Here is a 22,651-nt window from a genome sequence, read left to right as displayed (position 1 = left end):
TCAGGACTATCTGTGATTCCTTGTTTCACCTATCTGTGAATTGAGGTCATCTACTAATGCCTTTCTCCAGGTATGTCACCCACAAATGGTGACTTTTGGCTATATTTCCACACTAAACAAGAGAGTCAGCTGATACTAACACTGCCGATATTTAGGTAACATATAAAAATATTATGTTTATTCTAGATTACATAAATTGATCAATAAATTTTGAATTCTGTTTTATTATAATTGTAATGAATATAATAATTATAAGCCATCCTTGTTCCACATTAGAGAGCAGCATGTAAAGAGATTGGGTGGGGCGATGAAGAGAGAAGGTAGACTCTATTTATGTATCTTACTAGGAACTTCCAATTTCTGTTGATCAAACCTTGATCTGCATGCAAATATTTTTAATCATTTTTAGAAAATATGGGAAATTATCTTCTACATACAGTATAGATACATTATTGATTGAAACCTAGCAGTATTCCTATAAAATTGAGTTTGTGTGCTATTTAAATACCCATTGGACACATTTGGACAACATAAACCAGAAGCATAGATTTTCAATGAACCAGGCACTTTTTCTTACTTTCCCTATCTCCAGAAATGCAGCAGTTCCTATATAAAGAGTAAAGAGAATCCATCACACTGTTTTTAATGCTGTAAATAGAAAATAGTACATTATGGATCAGTCAATTAAAGGTTTCTAACTAGAACTCACAAGGAATCGGTGGTTTGTGACACTTTAAAACATCTTCTTATTTCCTTTTCTCATTGGGACATAGATCGGTGTTAACATCTACAGCATCTATTGTATTCATTTTCCATGAATATTATTCAATTCCATTTACAATAACTGGCATGCTCGTGTCTAGATCAGCTTGCAGGATTTACCAAAACAATAAATAACTATGCACAGACCAAATATGATTCTTTCTTTTCTGCTAATGATCCTTTTGTTTTCTGCTAATTTCATATCAGTAGTATAAGTTAAATGGCTGCTAGTGTTAAACAAATAATACTCAGTAATCTATTGCTACTTTCTTCTTTCCCAATAAATAAGTAATTTGGGGGAAGACAAGCAATATCAAATGTTTAGCAAATTCTCTTTATAAAACAAATGGCATGAGTAGGACTCCAATTTATAGAATTCCTCCTTGAATATTTTGCTTGGTAATGCTTTATGAGGGGATATTATTCTCTGCTTATTGGTCCTGCACACATGTAGAAAAGCTTTTGTAGTCCCCTGAACATATTAGTTAAGAACTCTAGTTCAATAGTGTTCTTTGATATGGTTCTCCAATATGCTAACTAGAGCCAATTGCACAACTGACAATCTAATTGAGATTTGGCAGAGTATTTCATATTCAGATAAAGAGGAATTTGAGAGTAGACAAGGGATGCTCGGCCCCAGGCCAATGGGCACTTATTTAGCATGTCTCATAGGTGATTCATTCAGTCATCCAGCAAGGATGCTGCCAATGGTGCTGTCTCAGCATCTCTACTAGCTGATCCACGGAGTTTTACTCTCATCATTTCCAAAAGGAGCCACTTGTGTGTTGTTAAGGACAGCAATAAAGTATGATGTTGACAGCAGTGATTCAGAAAAAGAGAGATGGAGGAAGAACCAATCCAGGACGTTGGCTAGAATATCTGACACATAGCAAAAGAAAGAGAGAGCAAAGCAAACCAAACCTGGGCAATGGCCTTCAGAGGCTGGAAAGAAAACCTTATTGCTGGAAGTTTGAGAAGCAATAAATATATTCTATGCAAAGTATTCACCTATTTTGCATCCATAAGATGAAAGCAATGGGACATGGTTGAGAAAAATCCAAAACAGTGGAATTGGGATATACTTTGATAGTGAAATCCTTGTCAACTAGAGCAACCTAGCAAGAAATCAGAATTTAGCCAGATTGGTTAGAAATAGCTGAAATGTTGAGTAACAAATACAACACATATTCAGGATTAAACTTGGATTATTTTGGACACCCTTGGTTGTGGCAGATATATTTAGGTATTGGGGCAGAGGTATGCTTTTACATGTAGAAGAAACCTAGTCATATAATGATGATTTGATTATTTTGATTTTGATTTGATTTTTTTAAGGTGACCAATCGTCCTCCTTTAGGGAGGACAGTCCTTCTTTTATAAATTCTGCCCTCTCTCGAAAAGTGTCCTCCTACATGTCCTTCGTTTCAATATTTGAAGACTAATCTGTAAATCTCCATATTCGATCGATGCCGATCCGATCCGTTGCGTGTGATGTGACGTATTTGTATTTGACATGACGATTCATCAAGGCTCAGTACGGTGCGGTGAGAGGCGATTATGAGACACATGCGCTCCACACAGGAGAATTCTTTTGAAAGAGTATGCCACGCACAAGAGTGCGCCGCGTGCAAGTGGCTTTGTTTATTTCTTACTGAAACACGACACGGCACACACGCACGTGTCCTCCTTCCCATTGTAAAAAAGTTGGTCACCTTAATTATTTATAACTGAGATGAATAAACACATAAGAAACTCCAGATTTGCAAAAGTATCCCTTGTAGAGCAACAAATACAATGTTTTTTTTTTAAATCTAGAAATCTTTTAGCAGCTTAATAGCAATCCACAGCACCACTTTTCCCATTAAATCAAAAATACTCTCAGCTGGTTTACACAGAGAAAAAATTAAGAAATCCAATCATGGGTCTCCTGTGGCCTGTCCTTTTTGGCCCTTATATTCCAAGCCAGTTTTTCAAACAAAAGGTAGCCTAATGCTAATTGACTATCAAGCAATAGTGGACTCAGGAAGGTTTCTACAGCTTCCCCTGGTGTCTGCCAGTTCTGTTTCCCTTTATTTTCTGTGAATAGATGGATTTCGTGAAAGCAAATATATGGCTTGATTTTTTTCTGCCATAAATTTTTTCCAGGTTATCTCAGAATAGTGGCAATTTGTCACCTAAATAGGAGGGCCAAAGAATAAGTTTTGGGGCTTGGAGCAAAATCCCCACTCTGCCTTGTATCTTGGTTATCAGGCTAGGTATTTTTCTTTTCACCCCATGACATTTTCCCCTCTGGAAAAGTAGTGTGGTGTGTCTGTGCCACAAACTGTAGCAGACTGGATTAAATGTTGTCCCTGCAGACATACCTCAAAATTCCAGATATTTCTACCAACCTAGTCGAGGAATGCTTGAGCATTTATCAGGACTTAGCTGGGGATGGACTTTGCTAAGGTACATAAGCTTTACCCTTTACTCCTTATATGTGAACTGATGACAAAAAAGTTGAACAATTGATTTTGAAAATGCAAAACAACATTTCTCTGGGATTTAATGCACTTGTTGAAAAATGCAACAATCATATCTAAGTGCATGAATATTTAGAAGGGGTCCCAGTTCATAAAGTATCATTTTAGAGGCATATTTGATTGCATTAGATATGAAATTTTTAACAACACTTCAATCTTTATGTGGTATATGTAAAGGTTCAGGTAGACATGCCTAACAGTCTTAAAAATAAACAATAGGAATCCATATTTAACTGAGATTATTTTTAATAAGACACTCATGATTTAAGCCTGAATCACCATCAAGCAGTGGTGGGTTGCCCCCGGTAGTAAAACTGGCAGGAGGTTCCGCCCACTGACCCTGATGTCATAAAAATGCTTCTGCGCATGCACAGAAGCTTCTGCGCTTGTGCGCGAGTGAAACAAGTGCACGCGCACGGCCCCATTGCAAACTGGTAGTAAAGGTAAGTAGAACCCACCCCTGCCATCAACTGATGAAAGACCACACAAAATGCTACAGCTATGACCTCCACTGCAAAGTCCACAAATATCTTGATAGAAAACAATACACACCGCTTCTACACTGTTCCTAAGAAAACTACATGATGATCTCTACATACTTATCAGAAGTCACTTTTCCTTGACAGTTGCGTGAATATTAATGCATTATGAACAGTTCTGCTAGGATATTCTGTTGTAGGCATTCCCTATATACTCATAGCCTTCACAAACATTTTGAACATGTGCATTGTAAGTATTTACCAGGTATGTGAATATGTGTCATCTCACTTACTCTTCCATGGAGCTGATTGCTTCTTGCAAGGACTTGGACAGTTATTCATCATATGAAGGTCAGAAGGGAGAAATGACCCATTCATAAAAATATGTGTAAATACATTATGTGAGCAATTCTAATAAAAAGAATGCTTTGACAAATGCAATGACAAGGTTTCAAAAAGTTTCCTCTAATCAGGAAAGAGAAAACTTTCCTGTAGTTTTATCCACCCTCTGCAACATTTTGCTCCTAGAAACTATCAACTTTCCTACAGTTTTTTTGCACATTAACAATGTGTTCATTTTATATACATATATATATTATTTTATTTACATTCAGATGATGACTTATGACAGCACAGCTGAAATACTAATAATTGTGGCTACGCTGTTTTCTTCTTGCATTTAATTCTACACTTCTATGTATTTTAAGCAAATAATAAACATGTTGGTTCAAAATACTATATCACATACAGCCAAGAAGAAGTTACATTTATTCTTCATCAACCCATTTTTCACTAACTCTTTTTATAATAATTAGACAGGAAATACATTTTTTTAAAAATTCTACTATAGCAACATTAACCATGAATATGGGAAGAGGAACTATTTGATTTTGCCCACTGTGTGGTTTCCAAATGTCCCTTTCTCGGAACCTAACTTGGCTTTAGAGCACAGGTGTCAAATTTGCGGTGTCACGTTGCCGACACTTGATGTATTGTGATGTTTTTTTTCTTTCGTGAAGCTGGAGTGGGTGTGGCCGTCGCATGATGCATCCGGCCCGCAGACAGCCAGTTTGACACCCCTGCTTTAGAAGGAAAAAAAATCTCAGTTCTCAAACAATCATTAGGGAAAATGAATTTAATTTTTATTGCCTTTTCACCATCTTTTTAAATGTATATACACTCTCTTTTGTTTTTAACTACCTCACCTCTTATGACGATATCATGATAAAAAAGAGGTGATGCTTTTTAAAACAAGGTACATTTTTCAATGCCCGTCTTGCAGGAATGCCAGTTAAAAATGGGAGTGCTTGAGAGAATCAGGTTCAAGGTTTGAAAAAGAAAGGGAAAAAGAAAAAGCCTCAGAACTTTCCTAATATATATTCTTGGAGTGGTGTTTAATACTGCTCCTTTTGTTTGTTTCGACAATGGATCTTATCTTTTGGTAAGGACTGTGTTCAAGACTATTATTGCCCTATAGAAAAGGCGCCTCGTCTTTCTTTCCACTTGTTCAGCACACCAGAGTGGCATAGCAAATTTAATCGAAGAACGCAGCTCCAGGGAGGGTCTTTTGAGACTCTTCCCTTTTTCATAATACTGTTATCTCCCCTTCCTTGTGTTGGGGATGCATAAAAATCACAAAAAAAGTCATTCTGAGCATATTCTTCCTGATAATTATTGTCAGACTCCAAGATAAGTACCTACGTGATGTAACGTGTGTCAGAACTGGCTCTCTGAATGCAAATCTAGAAGCACTTATAGACCCAAACAATGGTGGCCCAGATCACCAAAACCTAGTATTTTTCCACAGACAAGAGACAGCTTTGATTTTTGTGTGTGTTTTGATAAGGCACAATCTGGGTGCCTTTATCTCAGCTGTTATATTTAAAGATGACACTCTAGCCTTGCAGCCTAGCCTTTTGTTTTGACCCTGATTATCACCAAATGTTGTTGTTTAGTCAAACTCACCAGCTTAATGAAAGGCCTGCTCCTAATTTAAGGGAAATTATTTAAATGCAGAGTATCCTATACACTGTGGTTTCCAAAAGAACTAGGTGGTTAATCAAAAGTTAATTGTATAATTCTCATGCAGATTAGGGCCTCTTGCAGACGAATCCCAGGTTGTGATTACAAAAAAGAGGGGAGTGTGGTGTAATGCACAAGGGGTCTTCAGGCTGGTAAACAATCAGCAAAGGTTTAATTTGTGGTAAACAAAGTGATGATACTCTGGGGGACTTCAAAGGAGACAAAAAGGTGAAAATAAATTAAAAAAACAACAACACAGAGAGATGATCTTTTTGTTTTTCAACATCTTTCAAAAACATTAGCTAAATGAATAAAAAGTAATCCATTAGTATTTACGGGCAGCATCCTTGCTATAAGCAAATTCAGAGCAATTCTATAATTACACTGCAAAACTCCCAGAACAGGGTGCTGCCAGTAACCTATCCTATTACTCTCTTTACAATAAGAAAGCCGTTACATAATGAGGAGCGAGATGACAAACCACTTTGATATAAGACACCAAGCTGCTCCGGTTGCATTAAAGAATGATTATGGGTTCTAAAACACATAAGTATGTGTGATTTAGAAGCACATGTGATTTAGAAGCACTGAACACATATGAACATTCTCTAGAATCACTCCTGGAGGAAAAAGGGCAGTTTCTAAATATGATATATAAATATACAGTAAATGAGAGTAGATATGTGCATACAATAGGTCAACTAAATCTTAGCTACACAAGCTTTGAACTGTTTGTTCCCCTATCTATGAACATAGTGGCTTATTATTGTAGTTCTGCTTGCTCTTGATTCAATAGGGAACAAATTGTCTGCTCATTAAAAAAGACTGAGTCTAACGCTTGTAAAGGCCCATATTTCAGGTAGGTACTACTTGATATTCTTGTAGAAATTAGCACCCACTCCTTTCCTAGAAGAATGAAATATTTTAGGAAATATTAAAAAGGCAGAATATTATGTTTCCCTGGATGAGAAATGGAGAAGCATGTTTTAAAGATGAAACAGCTTCCATCTTCCTGCCCCCACACTTTGTCAATGGGCCAGAGGCAGAAACTCAATCTTTGTCAATGGACCATCATCTGTAACACAATAGAACCCATCTAGCAACAGAAACTCACCACATGGCACCTGGGAAGATTACATCAGCCAACAAGGCTAGCTAAGAACCCCATCCCCGGGAGTCTGACAACCAATCAGGATACTCTTTCTGGGCCCCAGGAAGTTCAAAGCCAGAGAGGGCATAAAACCGAGAGACTCACTGTGTCTCGCCCCTTTTCTGTTCAGGAACTCAAGCCATGTGATCCTGTCCACCATTAAACCATCTTTCCAAGCAGTCTCCATGTTTCCAGTGTCTTTTTCCCCACTTGGAGCTGAACCCAGAAGGATATTTCTTCTTACATTCCCGAGCCCTGCAGTTTCCCCTCCTTTGCTGTCTTAGCCTGCCTGTCATTACCCACCTTGCTCAAATGAGTAAATCTTGAGAGCTACCTTCTGTTAGTAATAGTGCATTTTTGCAGTTATGCTGTACATCTTTGAAAAGGTTGGTGTTCTTCAAAACGAAAAAAACATCATATATTTATAAAGTGCCTCCTAAGACAGCAGGCCTGTTGTCATTAATCATCCGCGAAGAAATTGCAACTATTTCTTTACTATATTCATTTTTTTTTCTAAATAAATTGTGTATTTTGTGCATACACAAACAACAGAAAGTATATTTTTTTTCTGATCAGAGATTTCACTCCATACTGTCTTTGTAAGAAACTAACATTAAACTTCACAAAATAACTTAAGCTAAATTAATGTTCCTACGTTTGTTATAGGACAAGTCATTTATTTTAAAATTGGTTTTAGATACGCAGTTATAATCAGGATTGCAGAAACTATCCTTTTCCAGCCTTACCTACTAATACTGAAACCGGTCTGGCCATTTATCTTATGTTTAAAACTAAATCTACCATTTTTATCTCTGCAGTGGTGATTCTCCTGTGTGAAATGTATTCTTAGAGCTTTTCCACATGTTCTAACCTTGGAGATATCTCACTATACATATTTAGAGGACACATCTTCATGATATTTCCTTTGCCTAATCCCCAGCTCTGTGTAGATCAGCCTAAATTCATTCTTAGCTGTTCAAGTTCTAAAATAATAAAAACTCAAAAGCTCTCACAAACTCTACATACCTACTCATCCGTATTTCCCAGAAGTCCATTTAAAAATAGCATTTTCTGAATTTTTTTTCAACAGGATTCTTGGTGTATGTGACCTCAGTAACAATGGCCAGCCAATCAAACAGTCCGAAGTCAGACCATGACTCAGAAAAAGCCGAACAAATAACATCCGCACTAATTTGCATCATATAAAAAGGTATTTAAAGACCAGTCCTCTGACAGATGACCACAATTCAAAGCGCACTGATGATGTTTCCTCGAATGGTGATGAAACATTTGTAAACAAATTGCCAAGCTCGGAGCTCAGACCAACAGCCCAGCTACCAACCCAAGCTACTTTTATTCAAATACATTTCAATTAAAAAGGTGCCCATCAGTGTAACTGAGAAAAAGATACATTGCTTGCCTTGTCTCAAATTAGTTGTCTAGCACTGATTTTAGTGCTAGAATCTGGCACTGAATTATAGGAGAGGCTATTTCCCAAGGAGCTATGAAACGAATAAGCACTGAGTCCTTGGCATGCAGAAAGATACCCAGAAGAAATCCTCCCTAAACCTTCACAGACAGACTAGAAGCTTGGTAGACCTAGGTTCATAAGTAGCCTGAGGGGAAAGTCACCAGGGTGAAGCATCTCCAACCAGCATCCTGTCATTCAAGTTTGAAAGGTGCGTAAAACGTCTATTGCAGCTAGCTGCCCATGCTCATTGCTCAACAAAGCTTACTTCACCACAGTTTAAGAAGGCCACTTGGTAGGTAGTCCTTACTTTGGATGGAAGGGCAGAAAAAGCCAGAAAATCTACTAATCACTGGCATTAAATTTTTCCACAGTAAAGATATAAGAAGAGGACCACCCACAAGCTTTGTTACTAAAGCAGATTAAAACTCTGTCCTCAGCATAGTGCAAACTAACTTTTCATTCTAATTGAAGGACTGGAGGGACGCACATTAATATGATTAGCAAAACAGCCATTCCTTTAGTCAGATAATGTGGTATCCCCAGTGAATATTCACACTGTCCAAAATATTTAATGATAGTAACAAGAAGACAGAAACACCCAATAGTCCTGATTCATGAAACAGCCTGGCATCCATCCCTTTGCAATCTTCTCTTGCAATTTGCAAGAAATTGTTGCACTAAAAAATAAGGTATTTTCCCATATTCATTGCTGATTTCTGATTCAGAGAAACAGGATGCCATTATGTGCCACATTGTAGTATTCTAACAAGACATTTCGAACATATGTTAAGGAATCTATCAGCCAACTGTACACTCTATGAAGGAGACTATTAAAGAGTTTAGAAAAATAAATAGCTAGCTGTAAAACTACAAAACCTGGCAGTCCAGCACTTGGAATATTCAGATGCAATATTGTTACGAACCTTTAAAGACTATAAAGTCTTTATATATTCTTTTCCTCCTTTAATATTTGCAGCTTCTGTTCCACATCTTAGGAAGCAGCATTAGTTAGGAACATCTGCACATAGGACTTCAGGTTTTTTTTTTAAGTACAGTTTGGATCCAAATATCTCATTCTCAGTTCTGTTCAAATTAATGAAAAAATGTTTAGCAATATCACTCAGTCCGATTTCTTAAAATATTCTGTGGTCAAATATGCATAATGAAAATCATAGCTGGAACCCAAACTAGTTAAAACATGCATTTCCAGCTTGATGTTTTCCATCAATAAAATCCTCTGTGAATTACAAGCAAGATATTTCAGAAATTAAGTTTGCAAAAGCTTAAGAACGTTGAATAATATGGGATAATTCTTTCCCTCCCTCCCTCCCTCCTTCTTCCCCCCTCCCACTCTCTATCTCTCTCCTACCCCTCCCTCTCCCTCTCCCTCTTCCACTCTCTCATATCCTGGTTTTGGTACACCAAATACAAATACATACCTGTGTCTGGAAATACTGCATGCTAGACTTCAGAATTAATCCTTAAGACTGGAGTGAGTTGTCTATTACATTCAAGTGTTATTTCAGAGTTGATGTAGTCAATGGAGACACTTCAATATATATGTTACACACACACACACACACACACACACACACACACACACACACACACACACATATATAAGACATACATTACACTCATTACGTTTTTGATAATATAACTCCCTCTGTGCCCCAGCCAGAGAATTATAATATGAGCATTCAAAATTATTTTTAGGACTACATCAAGGACTGACGTGCATCACTGCTTCATTTGGCTATGACCTTCTAGGGTACAACATTCTTGCATTACAAAAACTATTGAAAAGTCTTTGAAGTAACAAAATAAATTCTGGCTTTCTTCCTTGATAAAAACTGAATTGCTTATTTAGTACTTGGATGAGAACCACCAGGGAATTCCAGAGCTTTAGGCTAAACTAGGAAGTGAAAAAATAGTCCAGAAGACAAGGCCAAGCCATTATTATACTGTTTACCAAAGAAATGCATGGAAGTGTCCATATTATCAGCAGGAGTTGAATTTGATTCAAGGGCATCTATCTATTCATCCATCTAGCCATCTACCTATCCACCGGTCTATTTACCCACGTCCTTCCTAATCAGCTTGTTAAATTGACCAAGATTTGAATGGAAATATTGGGAAACCTTTCCCAATATTATTAGCTAAGAGTGATTGTCAACAAAATGCACTTAAAATATACTGTAATACTTTAAAGCTTAGAATATGTCAAAGCTTCTATTGGTAATTACTGCTGGAAACTCAAATCAATTGCTTTCATCTTGATCATAAGAAATAGAAAATAAGTACCATCTTGTTGAATTACAATTTCAAAACACTCCAGGTAAAGACACCACAGAGAGAAACATCATAAAAATCGACTATAGCTTGAAATCATGGCAATCCTGTATCTTAAATTTGAATAGGACTATCCATCATTAGGACTAGAGGTAAAATAGGTAGTCCTATTGAATAGGACTACACAAAAAGGGACGTGGTGGCTCAGTGGCTAAGATACTGAGCTTGTCAATCGAAAGGTCGGCAGTTCAGCAGTTCGAATCCCTAGTGCCGTGTCAGAGGGTGAGCTCCCGTTACTTGTCCCAGCTTCTGCCAACCTAGCAGTTCGAAAGCACGTAAAAAATGCAAGTAGAAAAAATAGGGACCACCTTTGGTGGGACAGTAACAGTGTTCTGTGCACATTTAGTCTTGCTGGCCACATGACCACAGAGACGTCTTCGGACAGTGCTGGCTCTTTGGCTTTGAAACGGAGATGAGCACTGCCCCCTAGAGTTGGGAACGACTAGCACATATGTGTGAGGGGAACCTTTACCTTTACCCATCATTTACTATCCCTAATTCTAATGCAATAGGATATCAAATTGCTTGGAATGGTGTACCTTATTCAAGTAAATTAAAATTCACTTTCCATTCAAACCTTGCTCAATGTGAGGAAGCTGAAGAGTGAATTAAGAGTCACAATGCTCAGTCTACCTGGAATGAACATGCAGGTTGTTCCAGCATGACACTCTTCAGTAAGAAGCCCAAGGAAAACCACCTGTGAAAGAGCAGAGGTGGCAAGACATAGAATAGAGGTAGTAAGAATAAATATTAGCCAGATTAGGAGTAGATTGAGACTGCTGTAAAAAACTAGTGCTTTAAGTGCAAAGACTAGTGAAGGATAGTCATAGCCAGGAACAAATTCTGAAAGTGACCCAGTTTTGAGTGACAAATTTTGCTTTCATATATTCATCTAATTTGCTATCAGACCATGTCTTACTCTGGCCAGATAAGCCAGCATGTGGCTTACCCAGGAAAAGTAGGAGTCCCATCAAAGCTCATTTAAAGTTTACTCTGCTAGAAGGCAGCATTGCTATTTAATTTGGGCAGGGGTCTCAACATTTATTATTTTAGAGCATCATGGCACCCAATGTTTGAGAACTCTGGTACTGAAGACTATCCAAGCAATATAAATGTTTTATTGTTACTAGACTTGAGCTGTATATAAATTTAAAAATAAAAAAAATAAAAGTAAATTATTATTATTATTATTATTATTATTATTATTATTATTATTATTATTATTATTATTATTAATTCAATTTATATCCCGCCCTTCTCCTAGTGGACTCAGGGCGGTGCACAGCCAGAACTAAAACACATATCAATACAAAATTTAAAATCATTAAAAGAATTAAATAACTGTGGCCCCAAAATTTAAAACATTGAAAACTAAAACCCATTTGACAATTTAAAAAGCTAAAAAAGACTAAAAAGTTGGGGGGGTTTCACGCCAGCCCTGCTTGATAAAAAAGAAAAGTTTTTAGGGCACGGCGAAAAACCCAGAGATCCGATATCCTTCGTATCTCCAGGGGCAAATCGTTCCAGAGGGCAGGAGCTGCCACAGAGAGGCCCTCCTTCTCTGGGCACTGGTATGATGTTATCAGAAAAATCTTGTAAGCAGTTATGTAAAAATATTTCTATATGATTTTGCTATAGATCTCAAGTGGATGTAGCGAAGTTAACATTCTTTACTGCAGGTAGGGCTATGGACCACATCAAGAAGTTATATAATCACCAACTCAAAAGCACCTCAGAGAAAATATCTGCCGTCTTTTTAATTATTGAACCTCCAAAAGTGATTATTAGATAATCAAACAGTAATATTGCTGTGTAATATTGCTTAAACATTATTGCCCAGTTTTGTTAATCTTCCTGTGGTCCTGTCCCACTATATTTCTGTTCTCTGAGCTTCTGCCCCCTGACACTAACTATGTGATAATCATGCAAAATTGTGTTGTGGTTTTGGATATGAACAAATGGAGACTTGAATGAGACATGAAGTTCATTTTACATTTTGATCATCTGAGCCACAGTCTGAACTGAAGTCGTTAGAAATTTCCATAAATAGGACAGGACCATAGGGGCACACACAGTTGGGCTGAGGCTACAGCTGCAGGGTTTCAGCTGAGATCGAGGCAAGGGCACACAGACAAAAAAGGTCAAATTTATTCTGCAAAAGTTGGAGCAATATTGAAACTAGAAGCATCTGCACCCTTATACATGCTATCTTAATTATTGTATGGATTCATAATATATTCCATTCTGCTATTCTGCTTCAGGACTTAAACTTTACAGTACCAGAAGAATTGCTACAATAGTAATAATAATAATAATAATAATAATAATAATAATAATAATAACAACAACAACAACAACAACAACAACAACAACAACAACAACTTTATTGTCATTGTACGTGTATACACAGTATACCCATACAACGAAATTCACTTAACACCCAAAGACCAGGTCCAACACACATAACAATCCCCAAACATACTCCCACCCACCACAATTCTCCACTGCTAAACCACCCAAACATCCATACAACAGACCAAGTAATACTGTCCAACAGCTCACTGATGGTGGCCCTTTAGTTCATTGTTGAGTGCAATTATAGCTCTGGGATAAAAACTATTCAGAAAACGTGTGTGTACAAATGACTAGTGTGTCTTTAAATAATTGAAGGAAACTTTTTAGTACCTTAACAAAAATCCAAAAGCATCAATAATGAATGTATCTTCTTAAAATAAGCTGAAATAAAAATCAGATTGTAGTGAATAAACTGATTTAAATACTTTGGTGGGGGAGAGGGATTGCCGAATTTGAAATGTAAAAATAAGAAGGAGGAAGACATGAAAGAGAGAGCTGAGCATGGTGAAAATCCCAGGGCCACAGGTCATGATAATTTTAAAATGGATAAAGAAGATGCTGTGAAACGCATGAAGCTCCTTAAAATTGTTGAGGAATAGCTTTCCACAATAAACAGGAAAAGGAGAGCAAAGTAGAATAAAACAGATATAGATAGCAGTGTTTCTCTAATATTTACTCATAAATAAGTGTAATTTTTCCAACAGTCTAGAGCAACTTTAAGCTTCTTCCTTTCAGCTTCTATTTCTAATTTTGTTCTGCTTCAGTGTGGATTATCTTTATTGATGAATTACAGGAATTACGTAGTTAGTTCCTGTACCCCATAGTTCTTTTTTTTGGGGGGAGGAAATCTTACTGGTTTTTACTCATCCTATCTCTAAATTTTCTCTGGTTGTACAATAGCACTCCCCTCTATAATTCAAAACTGACTTTAGGACAATTGAAGCAAATATAATATTAATAATGCCAAACTATACTGGCAGGTGTAAGGAAACGGCAAATGAATATTTTAATTAATAGTGGGTAGATTTTAAACAACTCAGTACTAAATAACAGGTATACAAACTTTTTCTCATTAGATGGAGCAGGATAAGAGTGAAAATCCTGACCTGGGGCTATAAATAATACAATACAGAACATACTGGAATTAAGATTGTGCTAAGGATTCACTCTAATTATGCATTCACAAAAGGTTGAGAAATATTGCTTTAGAGTGCTATTTTAAGACTGGAAATTGTTTCAGAGAATACCTTCCTCTACAATGGTATTAATGCACTTGCAAAATCCTGGCTTTGGACACATTATGAGTCCTACAATCTCTCCCTCTTTGTACAATTTCTGTTTAATAAGTCTACCAAATATTGGCAGCAAATATCTGAAAATCACAAGATGGCAACAAAAAGGCAGAATTGTCTGTATCACTTTCCAGTCATTAGATAATCATATTATATGGCTTTACTTGGTTCAGGTCTGGTAAACCTATTATTTGGGTCATTGTAACAAAGTTTTTTTTTAAAAAAAATTCACTGCAAAAATTTAGTTATTTCCAATTGTCTTTAGCTTAATTAATTTTGAAAAATGTTCTATGAGTTACATATAATAGCCACAAGGATTTTGATTTCACAGCTAACTTCACAGGACCTAAATGTCAAAGTGTTTGTGAATAAAAGTCAGGTTCTCCAGAATTATGGAAGTTTTCATGGTAGGTAACCATCCCCAACATAGCATCTTCTAGATGGGTTTAAGTCTTGGACAACTCAGTGTCACAAACCACCTGCAAAGCATCATATTGGGGACACTCTGGTAAAAGACGCTTTTCCTCTACTTACATCTAGTATAGCCTTTTAGGCTGTCCCAAAGTCTTCTACTTGGCTTGTGTAGTTGAGGTAGAAAGAACCGAAGTCTCTTTTTAATCTAGTACCTTATTAACAGTACCACACTGACTGTACTCCATTCTTCTACTGAGGAGAGCCATGCCTTTCTTCAAGATTCTATATGCCTCTGGCTTCCATTTCTTGCTCATTCAGTCAAGAAGCCTTCAGTAAGCATGTTCAGTCCTCATTAAACTATTTGGGGACCTCCCTCCTCCCAAACACAGGTTTTTGTTTCCTAAATGTTTGCTCTTAGTTTTAAAAACTCATGTCTGTTGAACTACTTGTCTTATGAAGGAATATCTTGTTTTGCTCTAAAAGTTTCTGCAAATGGGAAAGGAGTTTGCTATTAGTTTACAGCTGCCTTCACCAACTAGGAAACCTCCCTATATTTCCCACAACTACAACATGAGCATTGCAGTTTCCATATTTCTGAAAGTTGGAGAGTTCGTGTATAGGTTAAAATAACTGGCGTATATGGAGCAAGCACCATTAGCAGGATTCCTACGTCAAATCTGTACTAAGTTCCCTTTTAAAAAAAAACAAGTTCTGTCATTGTTGCTTTCATAGCAACAAAGAGCCTTGGTGGCGCAGCAGACTAAAGTGCTGTTAAGTAGCACCAGCTGCCTGCAATTACTGCAAGTTCAAATCTCACCAGGCTCAAGGTTGACTCAGCCTTCCATCCTTTCGAGGTAGGTAAAATGAGGACCCGGATTGTGGGGACAATAAGCTGACTTTGTATAAAAAAGAACACCGCTTAGGGGGGCCTGAAAGCCCTACTAAGCAGGTATATATAAAAGTATGAAGGCTATTGCTTAAGGCATTGTAAGCTGCCCTGAGTCTCCGAAGAAGGGCGGCATATAAATCAAACCAATAAATAAATAAATAAATAAATATACATTTCATCTTCCTTCCTTCTTTCCTTCCTTCCTTCCTCTTTTCTTTTCTTTTTTTCTTTTCTTTTTGTATTTGGTCTCAGCATTGTATCTCACACAATATTCTTTTTGTGCTGGGAAATGGGCAGCATGGCATCTAGGAGCAAGAGGATCTTGAATGGTAATTTAATGCTGTATGTGTGAAGCAGAATACATTGCTGGGACAGATTTTATAACAATTTCAGTGGTTGTGTTACTAAAAAACTGATTCAATATTAACAGTTTGATATTATGGCTTTAAATACTGTTTCCAGGAATGTCAATGGATAGGAAATTGCTTGGTATCAGCTTTGGGGGCATAGGGTTTTTTTCCTATTAATTCTTACAATGTTCCATTTTTATTATTGTATGCCACACATAGGTTTTTTGGAGCTTTACATATATACATATAGTACATACAAACATACATTTTAAGAACTACTATATTATTTAAACATTCTTACTATTTTCCTTTTTTTATTTTTTATCACTGTATGCCCACTCATAGACTTTTTGGAACCTACTGGTAGCATTATATACTTTGGAAAGGAAGGAAGGAAGGAAGGAGGGGAGGGAGGGAGGGAGGGAGGGAGGGAGGGAGGGAGGGAGGGAGGGAGGGAGGGAGAGAAGGAAGGAAGACAGATTTGTAAGAATTACTATTCTTTAAAAATATTTTACAACACTTTTCCAGCAGTGTTGGAAAACAGTTTCATTGTTTTATTTATGGTATCATTTCTTCTTTTTCCCCCCTAACAGTTTATTTTCCTAGTTGATCCAGTGCATAGCCTGCTAGGGGAGTGACACGCGTCAGTAAACAAGCCCTATAGTTTGGTTTTGATCTAATCCACATGTATGTATGAATGAAGGTCTTTATTAACAGAGAACAGAGGCAGGGTTCTGGAAGGAGAGCGGCAGTAAAGGAAATAGGGCAGTTCTTGCCTATATATTTAATTTAAGATTTTTTATTAGACTGAAGTATTTTACAGCAACATACTAAGTTTTCCCAGAAAACTGAAGACAACAAAAATTCAAGACAACTCATGTGCACCTTACAGCATATATTTTTGATCGTATAAGAAATGCAAAGTTTCTGTAATGAGAAGCTATGTGTAGGTTAATCATTTTATCTTTTTTTCTATATTCATTAGCAGCAGATGTATGTTAATTTAACATAGTATGTTTTTTTTTCTTTCTAGCTCTAGACTGTATGTGTGGTTCTAGTCCTTAAACATGTACAACAAGGTTTGGTCCTAGGTTTATGACAGAATGCCCAGAATCATCACTAGTGTTAGAAAATGAAGGAGATATTGTGAAGTTTTGTGGGGGAGTGAATAGCTAGAGCAGATGGGTTAGACAGATTAAAGATTTACTTCTAATAACCTATCTATATTTTAAAACTAGAAAACCAGAGTGTTTAATGTACACAAAACAGAGCAGTCCAAAAATATATTTTGTCACATCGTCAGACCTATTTTGGAATAACCTTTCTCCAATCTTCCACCTCAATTACTATTGTGTATTCCGGATAAGGGGTGCCCCAGATTATTTAGCTTACCTCTTCACTTGTGAAGTTAAATAAAGTACCTGATATTATGTCCTATTTTATGAATTCAAAGAGCACTAAGTAGATGTCTGTTTTCTGCTAACACAGGGACATATGCATCTTTCTCAAATTGGAATATGCTTTAAAAACTGCAATTTGTATTTTTACAAACAACTGATGACTTAAAAACGAATCCTTCATTTCTTTTATCCAGAGTCCTCTGAGAGACAGATGAGTCATTTTGCATGCCTAAAGCTCTCTCTTTCACTATATCTAATACTACAAGTCAGAATGGCTTAAACAATTGAAGTCAAACTTCCCTCTCCCTTTTCCTAGTTTTAACTGGTCTATCAAGGGTTAAGTGTAACAAAAAAAAAATTAGAATTATTACAAAATCCAAGTTGTGCTATTAAATGTATATATTAATCGATAGTTTTGAGAACTCTGAGTTTATTTTGAGATAAGTATTCTCAGCATCTTAATTGGTTTACTATGATGTAGTAAATTATGTAGGGATATGGAATAACATCCTTGGAATGTCTAGAGTCATTAGTTCCCAAGACTACATGCAGAATATATTAATATATTAAAATATTATTTTACCTTCTATCTCACTTTTTAGGCTATTTGCATTTAAACATATGTTAGCGATTCAGAACTGAAGGAACTATAGTGCTAATTTGAATAACTTTTAGTAAACAACAAGAGGACAAACAATTGTAACACATCATCAATCCACATAAACCAACCTTTGCAAAAAGATGCTCTCAATAGAGGATACATTTTTTAACCAAATCAAAACAGAAGCAGCAGAAAATTGACATTGTTTATAATCTTGTTCTCCCAGAGACACAATAACTAACTTTAAAAAAAAAAAAAAAAGACTGACAAGGACTCTCTTGAGGGGACAATTTCTTCCTCTATTTGCTAATATACTCAATGGCAAAGAATGACAGTTTAGGAATTTGTGTTTAATTCAGCATCACAAACTCTATTATTTTATCTTGGTTCTTTTTAAAATAGAAAGATAAAATATTGACTATCTTTGAATATTTTTCATAATGATTATTGATATAAACCACTTGGAATCCCTCCAATTCTAAATTGAGAAGATTGTTACTGAATATAAACATTTCATGGATACAAAAAAGATAACAAAAATAAGAATAACACAAGCAGCATTTCATTTAGTAGTTCTAGAAACTTCTACTCTAGTTACTGTGTTTACCACTGCAAACTATGAGTGACAAAAAGTTACAGAGTAAGGGAGGCTTCCACACAACTAATTATGATCCAAACCACACCTGATTCTGTGGGTTGGGGTTTAAATGGGTCCTTTAAAAGAAATCACCAATCTCTGAAAAAAGAAAGAAAAAAAAAGATCACAGAAAAAAATGTTAATGTATATTTTAAAATAATAGCCCTATATAATCTAACTTAATAATACATTTTACTGAACTTAGAGGAACATATATCTGAATTGACAGATTGTAAATGTTGTAACTGGACAGATGCAAACTTTTGCTCTATCCACAAACCAGCAATATGTATTTCAATAAATGTACCACCATTAAAAATAGTATGCTGGGAATGAAGAAAATCTTGCTTAGTCTATTAAATAGTTATAATTCAACTGTTGTTAAATTTTTAATTTAATTATGTAATTTACCAAATTACATTTATAAAATTGTTTAATTATTTAAATCATTGACTATCACATTATTACCAAATTTTAAACATTAAACAAAATAATAAAATATATTTATCCACTTAAAATTAAATAACTTTGAAAGGGAAAGTAGGAAAATGTCTTATCAGTTATTAATTCATGTTACATTTGATTTCTGTTTACAAAATTTAGTTCTTTTTTTAGTATGTAAAACATTCATTAATTTTAAAAGTCAGTTCATCAGTTTATCAATGAAGAAAATTTTCTCCCAACATATTCATGGCTTAGAGCATATAAGTACGACATACTCAGATAATGTACAATAAAACTACAAAAGAAATCTTCTTTAGCAATAAACAAAATATGTCTGCACGGATAGTGCAAGGCAATATGAGCAAAATGTGTCCAAAAGATCAATCACTCCAGATGTTGCTGAAAATACCCTTCCAGAAATGGATGCTTCCTGAAATGCTTCCTATTATGTATGAATTTAATTCCTGTGTATTTTGCTGTTGATTTGGCTTTGAAATGCTTTTTGCGTGTACTCTACATGCTTTTACTATTTATATACAAATATATGTAATAGATGGTTACAACTGCTCTTCTTCCAAAAGAATATGCAATTATTTTTTACCTTAAAAATTATGGTAGGTTTAAAATGAAAGCTTTTTAAAAGCTACGATACCTTCTCTCTTTTTCACAAGGGGGACACTGTTTTAAGAATAGAACAATGAACTTGGGAAATGATAAAAAATTTAAACTTTTTGACCATTATAATTACCATGTTATAAAAGTCTACAGTTGTATCTTCTCTATATACAGGTAAAAATAGAAGTGAAGAGTTGAACTGTTGCCAGCCTATTCATTAAGTTTCCTACATGATAGCGAAAAAATATACTGTTCAAATAAGATTATTTTGTTTTCATATTTGAAACATGTGAACTATATTTTCTCCCAATAATTATAACTTAAAAATCCACACAACCTATGTATCTGTTTTGTTCAATGACTGGTTTAAAATTTTAATAATAAACCCTAGCTAGCTCATTCAAAAAAGAAATTAGTGAGGAAAAAAACTTTGGTAGTCTCTCATCAGTGAAAACTGATTTAGTTATGCAAATTACTGCTATGAATATTAAACCACTGATGAAAGGTTTTAATGAAGGGATCTTTTGTTTTGGAAATGCAAGGGTATATGCTTTAATTTCTTGCTAATTTACTGTTCTTTGATAATGTTCACATTTTCCCCAAAGTGACTTCACGGATGGGTTTAATACAGTGAATAGAACTACAGGCCAACAATACTGGTTTTGACAAGCCTTCCCCTGTGTAACAATAGATCATGATTTGCAGCCCCTTATGCACAATTCTATTAGGGTGAATTTTGTCTACAGGGCTTTCCCTGAAATGAATTCTCATTTTAATGTTAGCCTCCTGCAGTTTTTAATTTTTAATCTGTAATATGAAATTGCAAATTTTACAAACATCATTTGAAAAAGCCACTAGGACAGAACCGAATGCCAAAGTTTACATATTGTCTAATTAGACTGTTATGAGAAGCAGCTTATCAATGTCAAGCCAAAGATCATCAAAAAATCCAATTACTAATTTGAAAAACACATATATTTATAGGTTAATTTTGTTTAATTTGCATCTGATTCACTTAATCATTGTTTAAAAACTGCATTTAGCTTAATAATTTTGGTTGAGTTAGCAACACACCTGGGCTGTGAATATGGCTTAACAGCTTTTTCAGTTGCTTGTGTCATCCACAAAAAAAAAAAAAAAAAAAAAAAAAGCTGTAACCCTCAGCATAAAGCAGAGAAAATACAATAATCAGTAGCAAACCAATGTTGAATATGAAAAAGGCATTAAACCTGTTTACTAATATGATCAGTGTTGTCTATTTTATCCTCTGCTTTTTGCATGCCTTTTACCTGAGTCCAAGAATTAAGGATTTTAAATAGACATGAAAAAATAACACTCATGTAGCATTACATATTATGCAGAAGAAACAATAGTTAATTCTAAAACCTTATTTAAAAATCTGTTTTGCTTTAATAAAATACCTTGTCTTTTAATACTTCCCTATTAACACAAATAAAGGGAAAATTATCTAAATGGGACAATCAGCAGCTTTTTCTGTCTTTCTGCTTTTACCTTGTCCATGCAAAACAGTGTTAAAATTATAGAAGGTTTACTGTGGGTAGCATCAGTTTACAGGAAGCTTTCAAATACCGTATATTGAGACTGAAAGAACAGAGAGCTGCAGTACCCGGAAGTAATTCAATTAAATAATTGCACTGCTCCAAACCCTCTGCGTGGAGTGATACATAAAAAATCCAAAATAAAACCTACATTACACCTATATATTAAGATACCAACATAAGTTACCATCAAACCCAGAAAAATATCTCTAGGAGCAACAGCTTTTAATCAGACTTCACCTTTTATTATTATACTAATGACTACTATGGTTAGGCAAAAACAAACAAACACTAATGTACTAAAAAAAAAATGACTTGATAGTTTCTTTAGAGAATACTGGCTGGGGAATTCTGGGAGTTGAAATCCAGACATTTTAAACCTGCAAGGTTGAGAAACATTGCTTTAGAGTGCTATTTTAGGACTGGAAATTGTTTCAGAGAACACCTTCCTCTACACTGGTATTAATGCACTTGCAAAATAGGCAGACCAAATTGTTTTTCAATGTAAATTAAAGAGTCACATCCATAGTGTATTGTAACATGAATATCATTAACATGAATAGCACAATTTTAAGAACAAAAAGATGTTGGTTGACCAGAAAATTTAAAATGGATTGCCTCATACTTCTATCTCCCAATACTGACTGGCAAATGCCAATTTGCAAGTGATGGCAAACCTATGACATGTGTCAAAGGTGATATGCCAGTGTTCACCAACATCCAATTACTCTTGAAAGTACACTGTTCTCATGCAATTTTCTGGGGAGTGCTGGGCAATCACACTGTTCCCCAAAAAGGCTTGCACCTCTTGAACAGCGTGAGGTGGCATTTTTGATGCCACCAATGGTGCTAGGCCTTAGGTTGAGGCCCAGACCTGTCACCAAATGCTGCAGATTAGGGTGGTTTTGGGGGGGGGGGAGGAAAGAGATTAGAAAATTATTTCTATTGTTTTGGAGTGTGTTAACATGCCAGCGGAGTCAAATTAGGCATTTTCCAAGTTTCCAAGTTTTTGATAGGGCTTGCCATCTTATGAGAAGACAAACAGATGACAATATGACTTACCTATTATACAGTATCCCAGAATGCTCCCTGCCTCCATTTTCCTTTGGAATATACTTCTCAGCAAAACTCTTAGGATACTACAATTTGCCATTTTTTATTATTGAAGAATTCTTATGAAGTATAAGTTCAAAAGGCATTATTAGAAATAATTTGAAAACTGCCATGTCCCTTGCAGTGTTGTTTTTTAAATAAACATTCTTCAAATTGAACACCTTTTCAACATTTTAGGTCAGGTGGGGCACGATGATCAACAAGGCAACAACTGGACAGTGTAT

The sequence above is a fragment of the Pantherophis guttatus genome, chromosome 6, assembly GCF_059756535.1.
Source record: "Pantherophis guttatus breed Tessera chromosome 6, ASM5975653v1, whole genome shotgun sequence".
NCBI lineage: Eukaryota > Metazoa > Chordata > Lepidosauria > Squamata > Colubridae > Pantherophis > Pantherophis guttatus.
The sequence above is the reverse complement of the archived record's forward strand: the minus strand, read 5'-3'. Positions refer to the sequence as shown.